General features: G+C 40.0%; 1 protein-coding gene across 4 annotated transcripts in view; it reads right to left on the minus strand.

Moving 5' to 3' along the window:
- The window catches only part of CDH6 (cadherin 6), a 128,796-nt gene that overhangs the window by 60,647 nt on the left and 45,382 nt on the right, over positions 1–22,767 (minus strand). Inside the window, exons 1-2 of one of the 4 annotated variants that reach the window (XM_045441220.1) lie at positions 18,181–18,289; positions 16,979–17,094 (exon numbers count right to left, since the gene is read on the minus strand). The exons of the other annotated variants lie outside the window; for them this stretch is intronic. The gene's annotated coding sequence lies outside the window, so the exon portion shown is untranslated. Of the gene's footprint in view, positions 1–16,978; positions 17,095–18,180; positions 18,290–22,767 lie in introns of those variants that run through there. 4 annotated transcript variants of the gene reach the window in all.

Here is a 22,767-nt window from a genome sequence, read left to right on the forward strand (position 1 = left end):
ATCAAAAACTCTATAAAGACAAGACTTGAGCTGCCTAATTGCAGCTTAATGGCAGCTTAGCAATAGACTTAAAAGATTACTTGATAGACCGCGTCTCTACTTTTTATTTTCTTTTTGCTGGGATCTGGGTTTTTTGGGGGATTTTCTGTTTCTTATAGGCCATCATTTGTACGCTCTGAAATGTGATATGCGAAAGTGGTTGATCTGGAAAAATAGTTTGAGTCGTTGCAGAAGCCCTTTCTTAGCGATGTGTAGAAGGTAATTAAGATGTTTATGGATAGGGGCACCTGGGTGGCTCAGTCAGTGGCCTGTCTGACTCTTGATTTCAGCTCAAGTCATGATCCCAGGGTTGTGCGATCGAGCTTCACGTCTGGCTCCATGCTGAGCATGGAACCTGCTTAAGCTTCTCTCTCTCTCTCTCTCTCTCTCTCTCTCTCTCTCTCTCTGTCTCTCTCTCTCCCTCTGTCCCTCTCCCTGCTCTCTCTCTCAAAGATAAAAAAAAATTTAAAAAAGATGTTTATGGATAGTGGGGCAAGGCCCACACAGCGTTGATAATTGCATATGTTGTAACTTAATTTGCCTGGCAGCCAGTGTGCATATACATTCAATCTTCACGCGAGTACGTAGCCAAGTCCAGCTTTTATTTAATGAAAGCCATTTAGGAGGAGCCTGGAACTCATTAATTCACGAGCTACCAGTTTAGAATATGTGATAATTAATGCACAAGCTCGGCTGAAGTTTTCCTTTGATTTGCAAAACCTTTTTCCCTAGATTATTGGAAATTAATAATGTAAAAATATTTCATAGGGATATATAGAATGAGAAGATAAACTACAGTGTCTTCAAGTTCCCTAGAGTCCTTTGGAATCACCTTCTATTTGCAAATCATTAATATGCTAATTAAAAACTTCTCTATTGATTGAATTGCTTCTCTGGTGACTTATGTTTGATAACAGTCTGAATGTCTCAACTGTGTTATCTGGTTTTGAGATACTGATTTTATTATACTATTTACAAACAAATAAGTAAATATTAAACAGGTTTAAAAGCAATATAATTACTTTAAAGTTTTAGAATTCAGACTCAGCATACATTTGTTCTATTATTCTTGATTAATTCTAATCACTGCAATATTACTATAATGCTACCTAGGCTTACAAATTAAACCAAGCACGTTCATTCTTTGGTATGCAGAGCCTTAACCTGGGCACTAAAAACATAGGAAGCATTCAATAAAACAACATTCTTAATATACTTTAACCATTTACCATAGTGAGAGAATATTTTAAAATCTGGTAGGAAACTGTTTCTTTGAATAAATAGTGTTGCATATAAATGTTGTAGCATGGTATTTTGCATTGATGCTGCTTATAAAAAACACTTCTGAGAATATTGTCTATACATGAGTCATCCTAACCCATTGGCAGAACCCATTAGCAATGCTTTGGCATATGTATTATAAATCCCTTACTAAGTTCTGGTACATTTTCTCACCTTAGATCATTAATGAAGTAGAAAACAACTGGTTATTTACAACTACTTAACATTTCTCCTGGCTCTATTGTATTCCAGCTCTGAGCCTGAAATTGCTCTGGTCCCACAAAGCCTTTGGCTACAGTGGGGATGAGGACGGCATTTACTCCATTAAAACCTAGCAAATTTAAGAAACAGAACTGTGATATCAGGATAAACCAAACAGAGGGCAGCCAAAGGTACCCGTGCCCTTATTCAAGTAAATCTTTAAAAACACCCATGTTCTTTATTCTGAGAGAGGAGCTTTACAACCAAATAAGTTTTTTCAAGATCAATTATCCGCTCTCCCAAGAAACTTTGTTTGAATAAGTTGCCTCCTGCTGTGCATAAAAAGTCTACAGTATATGGCTGATCCTCTAGAAGTGGTGGCATAAGGATAGAACCAATTTAAAATTTTTGGTAGAGATTTCGCATGAAGTCTTCATTTCTAAACTTCCATTTCATTTTTCTGTAAATGTCAAAGTCACTGTTGAGTAAAATTGGTTCTGTTTCATGTGTGTAATGAACTCCACTGAAATGTGTCAAACAGCTTTGGCACCTCTCATCACGTAGCATTTCTCTTGTGCCAATGAATCATCATGGCAACAGCCATCAAATGATGCCTGATTTTTTTTGTAAATGTTTATATTTGTGGATAATATGCCAATCTGTTTGCAAACTGATGTATTTCCAGATGAAGCTATTTTAACAGTATTACCCTCGTTCTAAAATCACATTCCACACATTGCATTAATGAAGATAAAATCAAATGTGTTACAGCACACAAAATGGTGTTTCATGTGTAGTTGAGGCTCAAGGAATATTTGTTGATGTGGAATACTCATTTGGGACAAGAAACCCCCAAAAGCACGAATCAGAGGATAAAGACGAAGTTCTTTTTCCACATGGGGGAAGAATTCCAACCTATTTTATCATGAGAGAAAGTTATCAGGGTATGGTTAGGAACGGACTCTGGCACACCACACATCTGGATTAGAAGCTCAGCCCTACTCAACACTGGCTGGGGATCAACACGTGTCTCAATTTCTTTAACTATAACATGGGACAATTTTAACAGTACCTACCCCATAGGATGCCTGTGAGGATAAAATGAACGAATTCATGTGAGGTGTTAACAGTAAGATGGCCACAATTACCTAAGCTGTGAAAAAAACAAATCTTAGCAGAGGACACACATAGGCTATACCAGGAGCAGAGTTTTGCCTCTTGTGTATTTCTTGTTTGCAATTGAACAGTTAAACCAAAATCAGCCACCAATCTTTAAAGATCAGTGCATGCTCATTTCTGGATTAAGTTGATATCAGGAGTTCTGGTGACATTTTTATTTCTGGAGTGGACAGAGCTCCCTTCCCAAGCATGGCAGGTGCTTCCCCACCAATCCTTAATGACGCTGTTCAATTGCTTGTTTCATTCCTTTATGCATGTTGCCTGGCTCCTGAGGGTGTCTGGGCTTGTGGATGTTGTCTTTTCCCAAAAGATTTACTCAGGCAAACAAAGGAAAAGAGAAAGCATTTTACACCTTTAATTAGATATTCATAGCATGAATTTTAAACAACTTCTGTAGCAAACTATATGTCTAGGTTGCAGAAATGTATGAAAGACTTGATTTCATATTACTCCTTGCTTGTAAGTTAGGCTCTTTGGGAGCTACATTAATTCTTCTGGATGCATAGCCATTTAAGACAATGAAGCTTGAATAAGACTGCAAGATGTCAAAACCCACTTGCACATTAGCATGAATGATTTCAATGAGTTTGCTCTTCTTTTTCAATAGCTCAATGAGAGGGCAGGCTGAGAGTATTGGCTGGGAGCTGGGGCCGGCTGGAGACAAGGGTTTCTTAGTGGGTGTAAGGAGTTCAGGGCAGATTTAAATTTACTGAATTGTAAAAGCAGGAGTCACATGGTTGGGTTTATCATTAAGTCGTTACGAAACTTGGCACATCACAGATGATTCTAAAGGCTCATACTGGTGTAAAGTGTCACGAGGAGTGGAGATGTTGTATTTAATTTTTCCTGATATTATATCTAAGCCTTTCATCAATTACATGAAGTCTAACTAATAAGTAGTAATACTAGTTAAATCTGCTGTGTTCCATCCCTGACCTTATTATGTGAAGGTACTATGCTAAGTATACCACAGAAATGTTTTAATTTAGCCCTCATGCCCATTCTGTGAGGTGGATAATCTTCTTATAATTTCTGCTGATGAGAAACTAAAGCTTGGAGAGGTTGAGTAACTTGTCCAAAGTGATGCCATGGGTGTGTAATAAAGCCAAATCCTGACCTTGGCACCAGAGTCCTTGCTCTGAACACACCTTGAGGAGTCACAGCTCATGATAAGTGCTCAGTATGGTTGTGACTTTAGAATGGAGTCTTCATGACTTCCCTAAAATTGTAACAGCCATACAGGTTCCTAGAGGTAAAAATAGGCATCACTAAGTGCATAAGCTAAATAAGAACAGCAAAGGTTTGCTCTGTGCCAGGTAATGGAATAAATGCTCTATAAACATGTAAGTCTTTTTTTTACTGTTTATTTATTTTTGAGAGAGAGAGAGATGGAGTGTGAGCGGGGGAGGTGCAGAGACAGAGGGAGACACAGAATCTGAAGCAGGCTCCAGGCTCTGAGCTGTCAGTGCAGAGCCTGACACAGGGCTCGAACTCACGGACTGCAAGATCATGACCTGGGCCAGAGTCGGATGCTCAACCGACTGAGCCACCCAGGTGCCCCTAAAGATGTAAATCTTAAACAAGACTCCTTTGAGATGGAGACTATCACCCTTATCCTCTGCTTCAGAGATGAGAAACACAGGTTTCAAGGGACTGGATCCTTTGCCCAAGGATGCACAGCCAATGGTTGGCAGAAGCTGGCTAAAACCCAGCTAATCTAGAGGCTCCTTCTTAACTATAACATTCACTGTCTCATTTGTAGTTTGCTCATGGAGACAGCATCTAGGTTTTATTTACCCTCATTTCAGACAAAATTTGAACAAATTTATCACCAGGTTTCTAAATCCCCAGCAAATTAAAGAGATTGGTCTAAGGAGCGCTGGAGGCTGGAGTACCAATTTTAGTAGGAGGCGATGGCTGAGGGGGGCAGAGAGAATGGCTACAAATGGCCAGCAGAAGAACTAAAGACAAAGGATGGAGTCAGGGGCTGGTCTGGGGAAGTAGTGATGCTCTGTGTTCCTATGCCAAGAACAGTGCCTGTGCAGCGTGACAGCGGATAAGCATTTGTAAAATAAGTGTGTGTATGGATGAATGCACAGGCGACTGAGTGTAAGAATGACTCAGTGCCTGAATTAATGACAGGATGACTCATGGGCGTGAGGATGAACATATGAATTCTTAGCAGCCCTTGAGGGTACTACAATGTTGCAAATCTAGCAATGAATATGCATAACGATGACCTGGAATCATTAAGAAAAGGTCCAAGTCTCTTGAATGCTTGAGAAGTCATGGATATGTACAATAAATCTAAGTACGACGACTATCAAAAGTTGTGGTGGTGTTTAGGAGAGCTGGGTTTTAGGTCCCACTTTGTTTCTGTCTTTCTCTTCCCATTTCATCTCAGACAAGCTTCTCTATCTCTCTGAGCTTATGTATGAAATTAGGGCTGGAGTGCTATTACCAGGGAGAGCATAGCATCGTGGTTGGAAGCACAATCCAGCCAGTTCACCCATTTGTATCCCAGCATCAATACTCATTAGTCTTGAGGAGTTGTCAAGTGGCTTGACATGATGTGCTTCAGTTTTCTCATCTTCAGATTGGGAATAGTAAACTTTGGGGTCTTGGTGGAGGGACTTGATAAATAAAACCTGGTTTCTCTTTCAAAGAAATTTCCAAAGAAATTAAGAAATAACGCCTGGGTGGCTCAGTCGGTTGAGCGTCCAACTTCGGCTCGGGTCACGATCTCGCAGTCCGTGAGTTCGAGCCCCGCGTCGGGCTCTGGGCTGACGGCTCAGAGCCTGGAGCCTGCTTCCGATTCTGTGTCTCCCTCTCTCTCTGCCCCTCCCCCGTTCATGCTCTGTCTCTCTCTGTCTCAAAAATAAATAAACTTAAAAAAAAATTAAAAAAAATAAAAAAATAAAAAAAAAGAAATAAAATGAAGAAGTGTGGGGCAGCTGGGTGGCTCAGTCAGTTAAGCGTCAGACTCAGACTCTTTAAAAAAATTATTTATTTATTTATTTTTGAGAGAGACAGAGACAGAGAGTACATGTGTGTGGGAGGGGGTCGGCGGGGAGGGAAGGGGCAGAGAGAAAGGATCCCAAGCAGGCTCTACACTGTCAGCACAGTCTGATGCAAATCTTGAACTCACAAACTATGATATCATGACCTGAGCCAAAATCAAGAGTTTGCTTAACAAACTGAGCCACCCAGGCGCCCCTAAGCATCAGACTCTTAGTTTCCCCTAAGGCCATGACTTTATGTTTCATGAGATGGAGCCCCTTGTTGGGTTCTCTTCTGCCCCCCAGCATGGAGCCTGCTTTGGATTCTCTCTCTCCCTCTCTCTCTGCCCTTCCCCTGCCTGCAGTCTCTCTCAAAATAAATGAACTTTGAAACAAAGAAGTGGTAGAAGGAGACTAAGCTATCACATTTATTACTAAAGTAATAAAAGGCAGATTGGAAAGGTAGCTTAGTGTGAGAGCCGAGCAGGCTTGCTAAGTAAACCCCAGCATTAGTCAGAGGCCCCCTGGAGTCAGGGTTGCATTTTGCTTTGTCTTTTACAAAAGCCACGGAGCAGGCTCTGATTCTACATGCAGCGCCAGAGAGAATGACTTCCTGCTCCCACTTCTGGACAGCTAAGGTACAGAACCAGGATGTCTGAAGAAATGATCCCAAGGAATCTGTTTTCATACTCAATAATTTAAAAAGATCATTAGATGGGGTGCCCGGGTGGTTCAGTCGGTTGAGCGCCAGACTTTCAGTTCAGGTCATGATCTCACCGTTCATTGGTTGGAGCCCCCCCGTGTCAAGCTCTGTCCTGACAGCTCAGAGCCTGGAGCCTGCTTTGGATTCTGTGTCTCCCTCTCTCTCTGCCCCTCCCCCACTCATGCTCTGTCTGTCTGTCTGTCTCTCTCTCAAAGATGAATAAATGTTAAAAAAATTAAAAAAATTAAAAAAGATCATTAGAGACATCTGTGATCTTGAGAGCCACTAAGTCATGTATTAATTACCAACAATTCTTGTATTCATAACTTTGCTTTTTGGAGTTGTTTGCAGCATCACTAAAAGGAAAATGTATGAATAATTTACAGATGGGGAGTTTGAAGCTTCCCTTAAAATATCTTTCACTTCAGGTCAATCAATGCGTTCTAGGCAAAATGAATTCTTTTCCATCTTTCTTCATCTTTCCCACTACACACACACACACACACACACACGAGGTGGGGGGTGAGAGAGAGCGAGTGAGCAAGCAAAAGGGATAATGATCTAGATGTTTTTATGTGCTTTGGACATTTGCCGGTTAGCACTGAAAACTACATGCTATTCTCACCCAAAAGGGTAGCACTATTTATAGCTGTGTAGCTCTTTATACCAAGTTTTAATGGGAAAAAATAATCGAACCCCCACTTGATGTTTGGATAGCTTCATTCATTCAATGTGTTTTATGTAACATTTTATTTGCAGAGGATTCATAACCTAAATTAGATGCTTCTCATAATATCCTGGTGTAATAACTTAGAAGACATTTAATTGAATAAATACTGTATAACAACGTAAAGGGGTACTGCAACATTTAAAGATTTATTCCCTGAGACGTACTAAAGTCGAAGGAGGTCTGTGCAGGTAGTGGCATCTTAACTAATCCAGGCTAATGTTAACTGACCATCAAATTAAACCTTCACAGACAGGAAGACAATGTGCTTCAATGGGTTGCTGGATGTTTTATCAATTTTGATTGCCTTCATTTAAAAACTTTAATTAGAACCTCTGTTTACTTGAGTCAAATTGTGCATAAAATATCATGCAAAACATTTTAAGAGGGAATTTTAATTATACCACTAAAGAAATGCCCTTGTTCAATGTTTACTAAACACTTGCCAGAACAAGTTAATTAATACATGTTTAAATAAGTGAAAGAAAAAGAAGGGAAACAAAAAAAAAATCACGTTCATCTTTTGTCAAGTTTTACTGCAGTTGTCAAAGAAGTTCAATTTCTAATTTAACGACTGTGCTGTTACAGTGTACATGTGTAATTATAAACAATGGGGCACCGGAACACAATGACGGCCAGCAGAAAGCTAATTCCCACTGGAAGTTGTTGTTCAAAATAATTGTGCGTTGTTACTTGATGTTCTGCAGTCATCAAATCAAGCACTTTGTAGTGCTCATTCATCTATTTATTTATTCCATGGTAGAAGATTGGAATGTTCAGTTGGCATCTAGTATGGACTTTTAATTGTTTAAAGCTACAGAAAAATGCTTTTTAATAGAAAAAGCATAATGTGTAGACAAAAAAAATTTGATGATGTTGAATTTTTAGTTCTCATTTTAATATGCCACCAACTTTTGACTTTATTTTTTTTTTTTAGAATCCTGATTTTTCTCATGTATGAATGTAAACCATGATTGGCTATGTTAGTAAAGATTGATATTGGTAAACATTTGATAATTTACTAGAAAAGCAAAATGAAATCAATGTTTCTTGGATATACTCTATCTCAGTAGCTTTATGAAAAATTGGAAGAAAAAGTACCCAAATTAACTTAGAAATCTTCTGGAGAAAGAAAATGCACATATCCCATTAATGATCTCTACCATAATTAAGAAGCCTATTCTCTTACATAGCATAACCCACACAGTCCTATTGTAGTTTACTCCACTAGTGTTGAAACTGATCACCAAATTTCTCAAATCCTGTAATAAGCCACAACCTGTGCTGGTCTGGGACGCGACAGTGACTTAGGAGCAGGTCTCCCTTGGGTGTCCTACTTGAGGTTCCACTGATGGGCATGGCCAGGCCCATCAAGACAGTTAAATTAAGCCTCAAAGGGATTGTTATAAAAATTACATATGATACAGTATGTAGAACACTCACCATGTTGCCGTGTAAACAGGCACGAATATGAGTAGTATCCTTTTTGGTAAGCTCATTCATTGCTTACAAAGAACTGATCTTATGCAGTGCAAGAATAGTACATATGAACAATCTGCAGTCTTTGGGCCACTTAATATTAGTAAAAAACATGAAGTCAAAATATCATAAAAGGCAGCCTACTTAAAAAACAAAACAAAAAGTGTTTTCTTCTATATATTATTTTTCTTTAAAAATTTTTAAAAATATTTATTTATTTTTGAGAGAGACAGACAGAGCATGAGCAGGGGAGGGGAAGAGAGAGAGAGAGGGAGATACAGAATCCAGGTGGGCTGCAGGCTATGAGCTGTCATCACAGAGCCAGATGCGGGGCTCAAACCTAGGAACCACAAGATCATGACTTGAATTGAAGTCCGATGCTCAACTGACTGAGCCACCCAGACAACCCTCTTTAAAATTTTTTTTAATGTTTATTTTTGAGAGAGAGAGAGAGAGAGAGAGAGAGAGAAAGAGAAATGGGCAGAGAGGGAGATACAGAATCTGAAGCAGGCTCCAGACTCTGAGCTGTCAGCACAGAGCCCAGTGCAGGGCTCAAAACCATGAACAGCAACATCATGACCTAAGCCAAAGTCGGATGCTTAACTGACTGAGCCACCCAGGCATGCTCCGACATCCCTCTTTTAAAGAAGAAAACTTTATATCTAGAAAAAAGCATGTTTGATACTTAAGCATGCCACTGACTTGCTCTGTAATTTCAGCTGGCAGGAGAAATAGAATTTTCTAATGAATTTTTCCTAATAAAATAAGAACCTGAAGTGCCAGCATGTTTGCACACCTACCAATTATGAAGTGAGTTTCCCAGGATATTAAAACTAAGCCAAAATATAATTTAGTCCTATAAACTACTGTCAAACTCAGCTGTAGTTACATTTGAAGGATCAGGAATTATTTGATTAGCAATTGATTAATGGGCTTTAATGTGACTGATTATTTTTTCCAAAACACAGAATTTCTTTGTAAAATGAGTATTTTTTCCTATGAAGAAAATATTATGTGTACCTAATATATATGTATAGATATATATTTAAACACTGTAAAGACATCTTTGAGAGCCAAGTGTTTCTGACATCCTAACCTTAGAAGATGTTGCAACTCTGTCACTGATACTTCAGATGACTGTAAATAAAAATCAGGTATCCGTGGTTATAAATACTCTGTTTCACATTTTCTTTTGTAACAGCAAAAAATTTCAATTAATTGAATCTCAGCCAACTACAAATAATGCCAGAAGTGCAATACTTGGTGTACCAGGTCATGGGCAACCATTAATTAAGATGCAAAGGATCAGCACTAAAGGCCCCCAATACTGGATTTTTGTCCCAGAATTTTTTTTTGATGGGTATGGACTGAAATATCTATAAAATGCACTTTCAGCTATATGGGAAAAGAGAGAATCGGGTACAATCTTTATTTTGCTTGCTCTGGGATTTTTGATAAAGTTCTGAAGTGTCATTTTTGAAAATGAAGATGAAAATAATCTTACTTAAGGATTTTTATTTATAGACTAGAAAAGCCCTTTAAATTCCATGTTATATTTATTTGTTTAAATCTTTATTTTGAGAGAGAGAGAGAGCAAGAGCACACTCTGCATGTGAGCACCAGCAGGAGGAGGGGCAGAGAACGAGGAGAGAGAGAATCCCAAGCAGTCTCCATGCTGTCAGCACAGAGCCCTTTACGGGGCTTAGTCTCACCAACCATGAGATCATGACCCGAGCCAAAATCAAGAGTCAGGCACTTAACTGACTGAGCCACCTAGGCGTCCCCAAGTTATCTTTATTTTAAAGGAACTCCGATTCAATGATTTCCCATTGGAGAGATGGAGGGGAAGGTGAAGATCTTTTTAAAAATGGTTAAAGCCACCAAATGTGAAATTTGTAAACTATGATATACTGATTTAGAAATTTTTCCCCCAAATAACTCCCCAAAAGGCCAATAGAAATTATTTTCAAGAGACAATCCACAATCTTTCATAGTATCTAAATTTTGAAGGGCAGTATAATTGTGTGCATGCCCATGTGTGCGTGCCTGTGTGTGGGGTGTGTGTGTGTGTGTGTGTGTGTGTGTGTGTGTGTGTGTTGCTTTCCAGAATGTAGATATTTCTTCATGTTGCTTTATGGTAGTTGAGTTCAAACAAGAAGAATTCTCAGAAAAAGATCAGTACAACTTGTTAGCCTCCAATTTATCATCCACCTATCCAAGATTTAATGGTTGTGTTAACCCGGAGTCTCAAGAATAATTATAGTCTAAACCAAGTCCTTAAAGTAAGGAGATGAAAAGAACTGTATAAAGCGAAGGCTGTCATGAAATAGAAATTGCACAAGCAAGGGAACTTTCATCGTGTTGAGTAAGTACTTTACTATGGGATTCTTTTTTAAATTAAGGTGCCAGGTAAGTTGGATGAAAATAAAATATGTATGATTAGCAGGGAATACCTTGGCCCAGAGTAGTTGGATAGGAGTGGAAAAAGGACAGAGAGGTGGCTTTTTCCCCCCAAGTCATTACCAGCTTAGTTCACAGAAAAGTTATTTCAACTACTTTCTTTGAAAGACTGCTTTGAGGTCTGCTTTTAATTTGAACAGTTAAATATCATATTCATGCCAATGAATCTTTTTCCTCGTTTTAATATCATTAAGAAGAAAGCCTCCCAGGCCAGAGTGAATAGTGTAATTGCTTAAAAGAAGAAATATATAACATGCATATTTAATTCAAACCTTTAAAACAATTTCCTTATGTTGACTTGGCACCTTTGTTTATGTAAGACAGCCTTTTAGTTTTTTAAAAAACTAAACTACATCGTACCATATGGAAAAATCTCTAGAATAAGATTTTAGCAAAAGACTCTTTCACAGCTCTTTCTCTGGTTGTATCTGTCTTCCCTGGTTATATCTGTTTAGGCTGCAGGTCAGTTTTATAGGATCTTTAAATTTTCTAATACAATTAGAGTAAGCCACACTGTATAAATCTGAAAACCTCCTAAGAACAAGATAGGAGGTATCATGAAACTTAGGTCATAAATTCTACAAACAAGTGCTTTGAAATTTTCCATGTCTTGAAATGCTCCCACCAACTGAAGAATATTTGTTTTGTGAAAACTTTCTAAAAAATAGAATGAATCGCCACTTTTCATAGCTCAACAGATTGCTGTCTGCATGCACGACATTTCCTACTGCTTATAACTAAAGAGAAATGACTTTGGCACTTTATCTGTTTGATGAAAGACTGTTATTGCTATTGCCCTGTGAGACACCAAGCCACCTGCCACAGCATCCCTGGCTGTCTGAGGCAATCCTCTCCAGTTGGTGTGGGAATAGCAAACCAATATGTCACCGGATAGAAGTAGCCACAGCATTCCAGCTAAGAGATTGGGCTTTGGAATCAGCCAGGTATAAGTTGAAATTTTTATTTACTTGTATGACTTTGGACCTGTTAGGTAGCCTTTTAACGTTTTAGCCTTTTCAGTTTTAAACTGAGGATTATCATATTTAGGTCCTGGGGTATTAATGTGGAGATTGAATGACAGGGTGTACAGAGGGAGTAGATACATGATAGCTATTACTAGGTCATATTTTGGTGAAGGTCTGAGGGAGTGAAAGCTTTGGAGATGTTTTTCTTTTCCATCATAACTTTCAGATATGGTGGCTCACTGCCCCTCAAACTTTTCTGCGGAAATGTACTGAATAAAGATCCCTCAGAGGTATGGGAGCAGGACCCAGTGGGTGAAATTTATTAAAGCCTTCAATTTTAAACATTTCAGCATATTTTGTATTCTACTCAATAATAGATCTAAATTGTTTTATTACTCATTTTTGCCCCTCAAATCTTGTAAATCTGATGCTCTGGTGTTACCTTCACACTGTGGTTTTGCCTGGCCTCTGGTACCTGTGGGGCATAAGAATGGCCAGCTTGGGGCCCACTGCAGAAAAACCAGACAATTCAGATTTCCATTAACTCTGCTTCCTAGTGCCCTTGTGCTGATGGTAGGCAGAGCTTTCTTTCTCTGACCACTCCATCTCATTCCAAAATGAAACATAGTCAGGGTAGGTGTTCTCTTATGGATTATCCTTGCCATTTTAATTAAAAATGTTGGCTGATTTGGCTGAGAAATAGGGTGCAATGGGGAAGGGGAAGGGGATTGAGAGAAAAACATTTATTTCTTAGTGAAAAAAATTAAGTAAAATATATTAAATGGTAAAACATATGCCACTTTATGTTGGCCCTTCCCCATCCCTATGTTGGTGTCCTTTAAGAAAATGTTAAGATAGCCTTAGAATCAGGAGGGTTGCTTAAAGATTATGGTATATGCTCAGTAGGGGTTGAATTTCATTCTATAAGTCTTGGGAAAACTTGCAGGTAATTTTGCAGATTAAGTGGGGAGGAAGATAATAACATGCTTTGGGTGACTTGCTATGTAGACACCTGGGTCTCAGCTGAGGCTAAATAACATTTCTTGTAAGTAAAAATTCAAGATAATAATAAATCAATACAATAAATAAACAAATAAATAACAATAATGTTGCATAAATAAATAATTTCATGATATAAATAATAAAATAGTTGTTTGCATTAGTTCTCAGCCTTCTGTCACTCTGATAGGTTAAACAACTACCTAAGTCTTTTTTCTCTTTTTCAAGTTTTTATTTAAATTCCAGGTAGTTATCATGCAGTGTAATATTAGTTTCAGGTGTAGAATTTAGTGATTCATCACTTACATACAACACCCAGTACTCATCACAAGTGCCCTCCTTAATGCCCATCACCCGTTTGGCCCACATGTGAGTGAATCTGTTTCTTGGTTTGCTTTCCCTTTTCCCCCCATATTCATCTGTTTTGTTTCTTAAATTCCACATGTGAGTGAAATCATATGGTATTTGTCTTTCTCTGACCACTTAGCGTTATATTCTCTAGCTCCATCCATGTTGTTGCAAATGGCAAGATTTCATTCTTTTTTTTTTTTTTTTTTAATTTTTTTTCAACATTTATTCATTTTTGGGACAGAGAGAGACAGAGCATGAACGGGGGAGGGGCAGAGAGAGAGGGAGACACAGAATCAGAAACAGGCTCCAGGCTCTGAGCCATCAGCCCAGAGCCCGACGCGGGGCTCGAACTCACGGACCGCGAGATCGTGACCTGGCCGAAGTCGGATGCTCAACCGACTGCGCCACCCAGGCGCCCCTCATTCTTTTTTTTTTTTTTTTTTTATGGCTGAGTAATATTCCTCTGTGTGTGTGTGTGTGTGTGTGTGTGTGTGTGTGTGTGTGTATCACATCTTCTTTATCCATTCATCTGTCAATGGACATTTGGGCTCATTCCATAAATTGGCTGTTGTCAACAAAACTAAAAGGCTACCTATGGAGTGGGAGAGGATATTTGCACATGACATATCTGACAAAGGGTTAGTATCCAAAATATATAAAGAACTTATAAAACTGAACATCCAAAGAACAAATAATCCAGTTAAAAAAAGGGCAGAAAACATGAAAAGACATTTTTACAAAGAAGACATACAGATGGCCAACAGATATATTAAAAGATGCTCAACGTCACTGGGCATCAGGGAAGTACAAGTCAAAAGTACAATGAGATATCACCTACCTGTCAAAATGTCTAAAATTGACAACACAAGAAAAAACAGGTGTTGGTGAGGATATGGAGAAAGGGGAACCCTCTTGCATTGTTGATGGGAATGCAAACTGGTGCAGCCACTCTGGAAAATAGTATGGAGGTTCCTCAAAAGGTTAAAAATAGAACTACCCTACTATCCAGCAATTGCACTACTAGGTATTTACCCAAAGGATACAAAACTATTAATTCAAAGGGATACATATGCCCCAATGTTGAAAACAATTATCCAACTTAAAAATAAAACCCCATAGAGCCTGTCCTCTGTTCACCATCCACCTTTTCAACCCTTTGTGCTGGGAAACATAGGTTGAAGAAATTATAGAGATAATTGTGGTACTTGTTAACATTTTATCCTGGTCAAAGGCCCATAAGGCAGATAGAGGGAAGAAGAGAGAGAGGGAAAAAGAGGAAGATTAAGAGCAAACTCTGCGATGGTCCCCTAATAATTGGGGAAAGGATGGAAATCAAATCTAAACTTATCTCCCACTGTTTGTTTACATTTTATGCAATGAAAGTAATATATACTTGTTGGGGCCCATGACATATTTGGCCTTTATTACTTCATAGATGGGCTATTTATTGTCTCAATTCTGTGTCATACATGTGTGATGATCAAAACAAACTTGTCTTACTGTAAATCTTCCCTTCTCAGCTGGGGCTTGCTTCCTGCTAGAAGTATGTGGTGGAGAAAGGGACAGGGTTTTGCTGTTCCCAGTCTCCCAGTCCTGAGGCCCCAATTCATTAGCTTCAGTGCCTGCCTCCTGTCAACATTGAAGTTGTTAGCAGGGAGGAAGGGTAAGGTAATGGGACAGTACTTTATGCTTTCTAGGCCTGTCAAATTGTTCAAGCTGATGTTTCCGTGTGGCTCAAGTATATTATTAAAATGGACTTTCCTATCTTGGGGCACTTTGATGGGCTTCTAAGAGGTTTCTTACTTCTGGCCCCTCTTCTACAGCCCCCTTGCTCCAGCTTATATGGTCTACTCAGGATGGCCTAAGAGGACTATTCACGGCATCTGGACACTTTTATATTCTTCATGCTGAGGTCACCTTGCTCCCCCAGGAGGCTCTATTGTATAGAGCCTGATGACCACCCCTCCTCCACTGGTTCTTTTCCCTTTGGCCCACATGTGTTCCCAGGAAACACTCACATACATATCCCTACACACTCCTTGGAATGCCCCAGGTCTCTTGCCCAAATAGTGAGGTAGTCCCTCTCTCAGACCCCAGTTGTCAGCCTGCTCTCCCTGTGTCCAGCGTGAGCCAGGAACTGGCCCCCTTTGTGTCACCCAGCTGCAGGGGCACCTCTCACAACAATCTGGGTGGTCCCGTGGATGTCTCTCTTAATACTGAAGTCTCTCTTGATTAGGTTTAGGATGGGAAGGTGGCAGACCCTCCTACAAAGGAGGGTGGCCATTCGGTTATGACAGAGCCTGCCAGTAATCTCCCCTTGAAATCCTCACTCTGATCCCCTTTTATTTTCTGCACTTGGTGAGGGTGGCCTTCATGTCATGAATTCAGCACCTGATGGGAGTTGAACCCACATCCTTGTTGCCCATGCTATCTTGGTAACTGAGTTTTAACTGGGTTAAGGAGAGTCTTCTTCCTTACTATACACAAATCTGGCTTAATTCAATTAGGTAAAATAAGCAAACTCCCCATGATAACTAAATTTAAAAACATAGAAACATGTCATCAAAATTAAGTCACTGCAACACATTTAACTTCTCTGGCAGGTAATTGGGCACTTAGAGTTTGATTTGACCATAAAAACAAGTCTGCACAAAATCAGTCTGAAACTGTCATAAAAAGAAACGAACTTTAAGACTGTATCAAATTCACATCGTGAGCGTTTTCCTCGAAAAGCGATATTTATAGGCTTGGTGCCAACCCTGTAAATGCAATCTGAAGCAAACATTTCCTTTGCACATTTTCATGAGATGCCTTTGATTATGTTGAACAGAGAGTGGATAAGATACTGGTTTGTTTTAAAGTTGTATAGCAGAGCTCCAGGTTTGAGCATGAGCTGTAGTTACCTCTGGGATTGCAACTGGTCTAGATGTGCCTGGCAGACTCTTGGGGTCAGTCTGCCCAGAGTCTGTGAGCATGAGGCACCATGATGCCTCCCGGGAGAGAAATTGTCCTCAGGGAGGGAAGTGTCAAGTAGACAAGCTTGAACCTGTAATGAAGCCTCAGCCATCACATGGGAAGGACAATTCTGAGCACAGCATGATGCTGCCATTTGGATTTGTCCCCTTAGGGACTCAGGTCTGGATCTTACGGAGGAGGGGGCTGCAAAGAAACTGAAAGAGCTATTTTCACTAAAATCTTCTGAGACACTGAAGATTCAGATGACCTGAATAGTCCGAAACCCCAGTTGATCCCTGTGCCTTCCTGACTAGAAAAAGCAGCACCTCCTCTGTCTGCTAGACTGATATAATCTTGCTTAAAGACAGCCTAGTAACCCCAAATCTGGATAGTTACCCTGCAAGGGGATGACAGCTCTCCTCATGTCCCACCTTACCAGGCATCACTGTCTCTAGACCTGTATCCAGCAGTGGACCTCATTGGGCCTCCATGGGGCCAATTACAAAACCAGATCCAAGAGAAGAAGTCTCTCACAGAAAAGAACTGTAAGATTTTGAGGAATATGTGCTTGAATGGATTCTAAGGGTGTTATAGCAGGTAAAGAGGAACACAAGTTTAGATTGAGCATGTGTGCACTTACCAGGTATTCTTGGTTCTGTGTGTTTGGTTGGTTAACTCAAAAGTGGCTTCAGCCATTGCCAGTGTTGAAAGAAGTTCAGAGGCCTGAGATTCATTGGTATAATATAATAGAAGGAACTGAAAGATTTAGGGAGATAGGAAGTTGAAGTGGATATATTTTGTTACTATTCACCCACCTTAACTAGACAACCTTCAAGCTACCTCTATGTGTCCCAGAGAATACTCCTTTCCTTCCTATACTGAGAAAATATACCAGCATTCTTGCAAGGGGCTATGGGGTTGTTCTCTGTAGGCTGGTGATGAATGTGGTGATGCCACTATTGAAATGGACTTCTTAGTTGCCATGGTGATTGTACGCTGCCAGGATGGTAGAGGCAATGTGCAATATATGACTTCAAGAGACAAGGTGGGCATGGCATCATAATACACACTTCGGCCAGAGTGGTGACCTGTGGAAATCTTTGGTGGCAGCTACTGGATCGTAGAGATCTTAGGACTAAAATAGTCTGCTAAGGTCTTCCTTGATCTGTAGAGCCGATAGACTCCAGATTTGGCAAGCAGACTCACCCCATATAGAGACCAAGCCTTTAACAAAATTCTAAGACTTGAGGCAATTCCTAGACCTAGTAACTGTGAATGAAGAAGAGGCTTGAAATCTTTGAGATCAGACTTTTTATAGAACCCAGACTTCCCTAAGGGTCTTGTAACTATTTACCAGAGTTACTGTGTACAAGGAAAGAGAGAGATCCCAAAGTCTTCACACTGTTAGCGGTGGCCTCTCTCTGAAATTCCACTGGGATGGTATTGTTTTTGGTTTACTCTGTTAGACAGAGGGATCTCCTTTGACTTCCACTTGACTCCTTCTATTACAATGCTCCCATTCCAGGAATCAGGGAGCTAATGTAGAGATTTAGTTCTTGAGTTTATCTGTTCCAACTACTGTTCCAACTATATACTCAGTAACTGAATTGTAGTGGGCATGTGGACACTGGCTTTGAGATGAAGTTAATCCTGGGGCCCAGATGCCACTGTGGTATACTGGTCACGATGGGGGTTTAATGGAAGTCAAGAGGAAAGTGGAATGTATTTTATACTTGATTATGGTGAACAGAGAGTGGATAAAATATTGGTTTGTTTTAAAGTGATGTAGCAGAGCTCCAGGTTTGAGCACGAGCATGGTATAAAATCCAAAACAGTTTTTACCACTCTGTAAGGAGGACTTGGAAACAACTTGGCTGCAGGTCAATTCTATCAGATCTCTTCCCTCCTGGAGTAGGCACTTACACTGGGTATAGATTTGCTTCCCCTGCATGCCATGATTCTGCTGCTACTGCCATCCATGGACTTAACATTACCACATTTGCTGTCATCATAATAAGCCACCCAATATTGCTCTGAATAAGAAACTTCTTTTATAGGAAAAAAAAAAGTCAAGCAATGGGTGAATGCCCATGGGACTTTCTGATGTTACCATTTACCCAATTATCCTGAATCAGCTGGCCTTAAAGAAGAGTGAGTTGGCCAACTGAAAACTCAGTTACAGATGCAATTGGGAAACATCATTGTGAGACCGCATCACTGTCCTCCATTGTGCTCTAATCTAGTGAATAGCATATAGTGCAGTTTCTCCATAAATAGAATTCCTGGAGTAGAATGGCAGCTCTCATTATTACATCTAAATTTCACTTATAAATATTTTATTTCTCAATCTCACAGACTTGGGCTTTGCTGGTTTAAAGATCTCATGATGCAAAAAAAAAAAAAAAAAAAAAAAAAATCGCCTCCACTAAGGGACATAACAATAGGTCCATTTAATTGAATGTTGGGACTGCCACCTGGTTATTGGGCTTTGCATGCCACTGGGCCAACAGGGAAATAAGATGTCACTGTGTTGTGGGATTCTGTCTGATTATTTGGGCGGGGGGGGGGGAAGTTGGTGCTCTATAATAGGGGGTAAGAGGATCCCAGGTATTTTTTTTTTAATTTTTTTTAACATTTATTTATTTTTGAGACAGAGAGAGACAGAGCATGAACGGGCGAGGGGTAGAGAGAGAGGGAGACACAGAATCGGAAACAGGCTCCAGGCTCTGAGCCATCAGCCCAGAGCCCGACGCGGGGCTCGAACTCACGGACCGCGAGATCGTGACCTGAGCTGAAGTCGGACGCTCAACCGACTGAGCCACCCAGGCGCCCCCCAGGTATTTTCTTAAGTGACTGTCTTGCCATGGAAGGTGGTAAAAGAAGTAAAAGGAGAGTGGAACAGCCCTATAGCAGAGACTGTGATATCACCAAACACATTTCCTTTTCCCTCCTAGGTACAGGGCTATATTGTAGTTTCCAGCTTGCCTTGCATCTAGTAGTGAGCATGTGACTGGGATATTTCAGAGGATTGTGAAGAAAGCATTATATACTACTTGCAGCCCTAGCCTGTGAAAACCTCTTGTGCAATCTTCTGTGTCCTCTTTCCTTTGAGGCTGAATGTTGAGAATTCCAGGGCTTTATAGCAGGGCAGAGCTATAAGATAGAAGGAGCCAGGCTATCAGAAGACATCATCGTCAGTCCAAGCACACTCTCTTTGGGCTTTATTTCAAAAAGGAATAAATGTCTTTTGGGTAAAACCACTGACAATTTCAGATTTATCTGTTACAGCAGCTGGCATTACCTCAACTAATTATAAACCCCTTTAAAGCATGATTGTCCCATGAGTCAATGGCACACTTAAAAATAAAGTCTGACCACAGGACTTTATGCCTCTATTCTATTCAATAAGAATGCTCTCTGGATGAAGAGATCCAAACAACAAGAGACCACAAAGAAATCTAAACACAAAGGTTGGAAAAGTTTGAGCCAGAGAGGATCTCTCACCCTAGGAAACTGCAGTTGGGGGACCCTTGTTGGATGCCTGAAACACTCATACTTGTTTCTTTCTCATGGGAGAGCTTTATCTCAAATGTCTGCCACACAGCCAGTGTTGATGATCAAGGGACACCATGGCCAGTAAGATAAGAGACACTTGCTTTGTCCATCTCTTTCATCTCTGCACTTGATGATGAGGATTGAGAACCAGAAGATTGGTGGTAATGAGGAGGAGGGAAATAGGTTGTCTCCCCTCCATGTTCTGGGCACTGCAGCCTAAATGTGATGAAGGCAGTGAGAGAGGTTGAGCTCAGACCTGACATTGGAACATTCAACTGGACGGAACTAGCCTGGCCTATAAAACAGCAAGGCAACCAGAAAGTTATGGAATTTGCCCAAGATAAATAGGATGGGGAAAAGAGATTCAACAGAGCATGTGAGAATGTAGCAGCTGGAGGAATGGAAAACCATTTCATACTGTTCGACTCTGTTAAACAGAGGTTAGAGTGACACTATCGTCACAGGCTCTCTACATTTCCTTCTATGTTGCCAGATGAGCATGGAGAATGATGAGAACGAATCCTAGCATTATGACTTATAATTGTGGGAGAAACAGTTTCATATTAGTAAACAAAAATTGCTGTGTTTTCTTCTTGGCAATTGGTGGGCTGTCTGAGAAGATGGAGGTTTTCATGAGGGAGGGGGGAGGGAGGAATTCTTGCTGGAGTTTCGTGGGATATAAGGTGGAGGTCTCATTTATTTAGCATTGTATTTTCTGCTCTAAAAGTGACCTAAATGATCTGGCTGTGCCCTACCACACTTTGTCTCTAAGTGAAGGTCAAGATGCCTCAGGCGCTGATGTTGGTGAAAATATTCCCTCACTTGCCCTCCATGAGCCAATGTTTGTGGTCTGGCACACTGTTTTTGCTTCTCCCTCTTTCCCCAGCTGGAGGGAAGAATACACAAAGCTAGCATTTCCTACAGGAAATTTCCTTCAAGTGTGTTCCACAGGAATCTAGTTCCATGGGATGTTTAGTGATGCTACAGAGGAAGAAAAAAATTCTCTATGATCAAATCACTTGGGTACATCTGGATTAAACAAAGAAGAGTTTTTTTTCTTTCTTTCTTTTTAACAGAACTTTTCTTAAACTCTATGATGCTAAAGTATGTGCTGGAGCTCAGGACAGAAATACCAAGAGCACAATTTCCCAGACTTCTACATCTGCCCCCCCTGTTTTTTTTTTACCCCAGAGGACTGAGTGTTCATCAGCCCATACTTTGAGACCTGCTGCTCCAATTCAGTTCCCCTTTTGCAGAAAAAAATCACAAGTAATGAATTGATGTGAATAAAAAGAGAAAGTGAAATTCTATTCATTTATCTAAAAGACCATTTGAAGAATTGTCTGTGTGAAAATCATGTACTTTTTTTTCCCCTGGACTAGAGAGAGGGCAGACCGTCCCTTGATAAAGTGAATTTCCAGTGAAACAGGAATGCATGTTTCATCCCAACGCCAAAGAGCTATAGATTCCTCTGTGACTCTTCTAATATGTATCTTTTATGCAAGTGAGTTTTAAAATGAATACTATGCATTTGCCTTGTCAGATTTTTCACTTTTCATCACAGGCGCCACCTTTAAACTGCCCATGTGGATAAGAGAAGCAGCACCTTCAAGTCCCACATTTTGTTACAATCAGAGCAGACCCTAAGTTCACCTTGCTTCCAAAGGCGAGTTTATTAACCATTTATTTATAAATATTTGTTTCCATATACTTCTAGGAAATGCTTTTTTATACCACTGCACATCTTTATATCAATGATTTCTGATGAGCTAAATTTTATACAAAAATTCTGAATATAAATGGAGAAATAATCTTCTTCTGAAATAGAGATTAGAAATATGGATTTGGGGGGCACCTGGGTGTCTCAGTTGGTTAAGCATCTGACTTCAGCTCAGGTCATGATCTTGCAGTTAGTGAGTTCGAGTCCTGTGTTAGGCTCTGTGCTGACAGCTCAGAGCCTGGAGCCTGCTTTGGATTCTGTGTCTCCTTCTCTCTGTGCCCCTCCCTCACCCACTCTCTGACTCTCAAAAATGAATTTAGAAAAAATTAAAAAAAAGAAATATGGATTTGGTAATCACCTAAAGTATGGGAGCAATGAGTAAGTCAATTCTCATTATTCAAAGAAATAAATCTAAACTTGCAGTCAAGAAATCTAGTTTCTATTTCTTCTGTGTTTCTAATAAGTTCTGTGGCCATTAGCAAGTTTCTTCATTTTTCTAGGCCTCAGTTTCTTCAACTGTAAAATAAGAGGGCTGGAGATGATATCCTCTAGGGATCTTTGAAGCTATAAAATTCTGATTCTATTTGTTTTCCCCAAATTTCCACATTTAGCAGATTTCATTAGGTATCTGTCATTGTGATGCCCCAAAGAGGAACAGTTATGGTTTCTAGAACCACACATCTATGGAATGTTGAAATAGATGACCTAACTGGAAATATCATACCCCATTATTTTATAAAGGATAGAACCAGCATGGATCTTCTAACCATCAGTTAAAATTGCATTTGGGCATTTGGCTACTTGAGTGTGTCAATTTTTTTCCTAAATGTAGATAGAGAAATAAATTTATGACTCAAAATTCAAATCTTTTTTTTTTTTTTTTTGAGAGAGAGCATGAGCAGGGAGGGGCAGAGAGGCAGAGAGAGACACAGAAAGAGAGAGAGAGAGAGAGAGAGAGAGAGAGAATCCCAAGCAGGCTGCACACTCAGCATGGAACCCAATGTACAGCTTGATCCCACAACCCTGGGAGCATGACCTGAACCCAAATCAAGAGTCAGATGCTCAACCGACTGAGCCACCGAGGCACCCCAGACAAACTTTTAACTTTTTAGGGAAAAACTGATACAGTCATAGCACAGAGAACAGGCAAACAT

This window comes from Leopardus geoffroyi, chromosome A1 (genome assembly GCF_018350155.1).
Source record: "Leopardus geoffroyi isolate Oge1 chromosome A1, O.geoffroyi_Oge1_pat1.0, whole genome shotgun sequence".
Lineage (NCBI taxonomy): Eukaryota > Metazoa > Chordata > Mammalia > Carnivora > Felidae > Leopardus > Leopardus geoffroyi.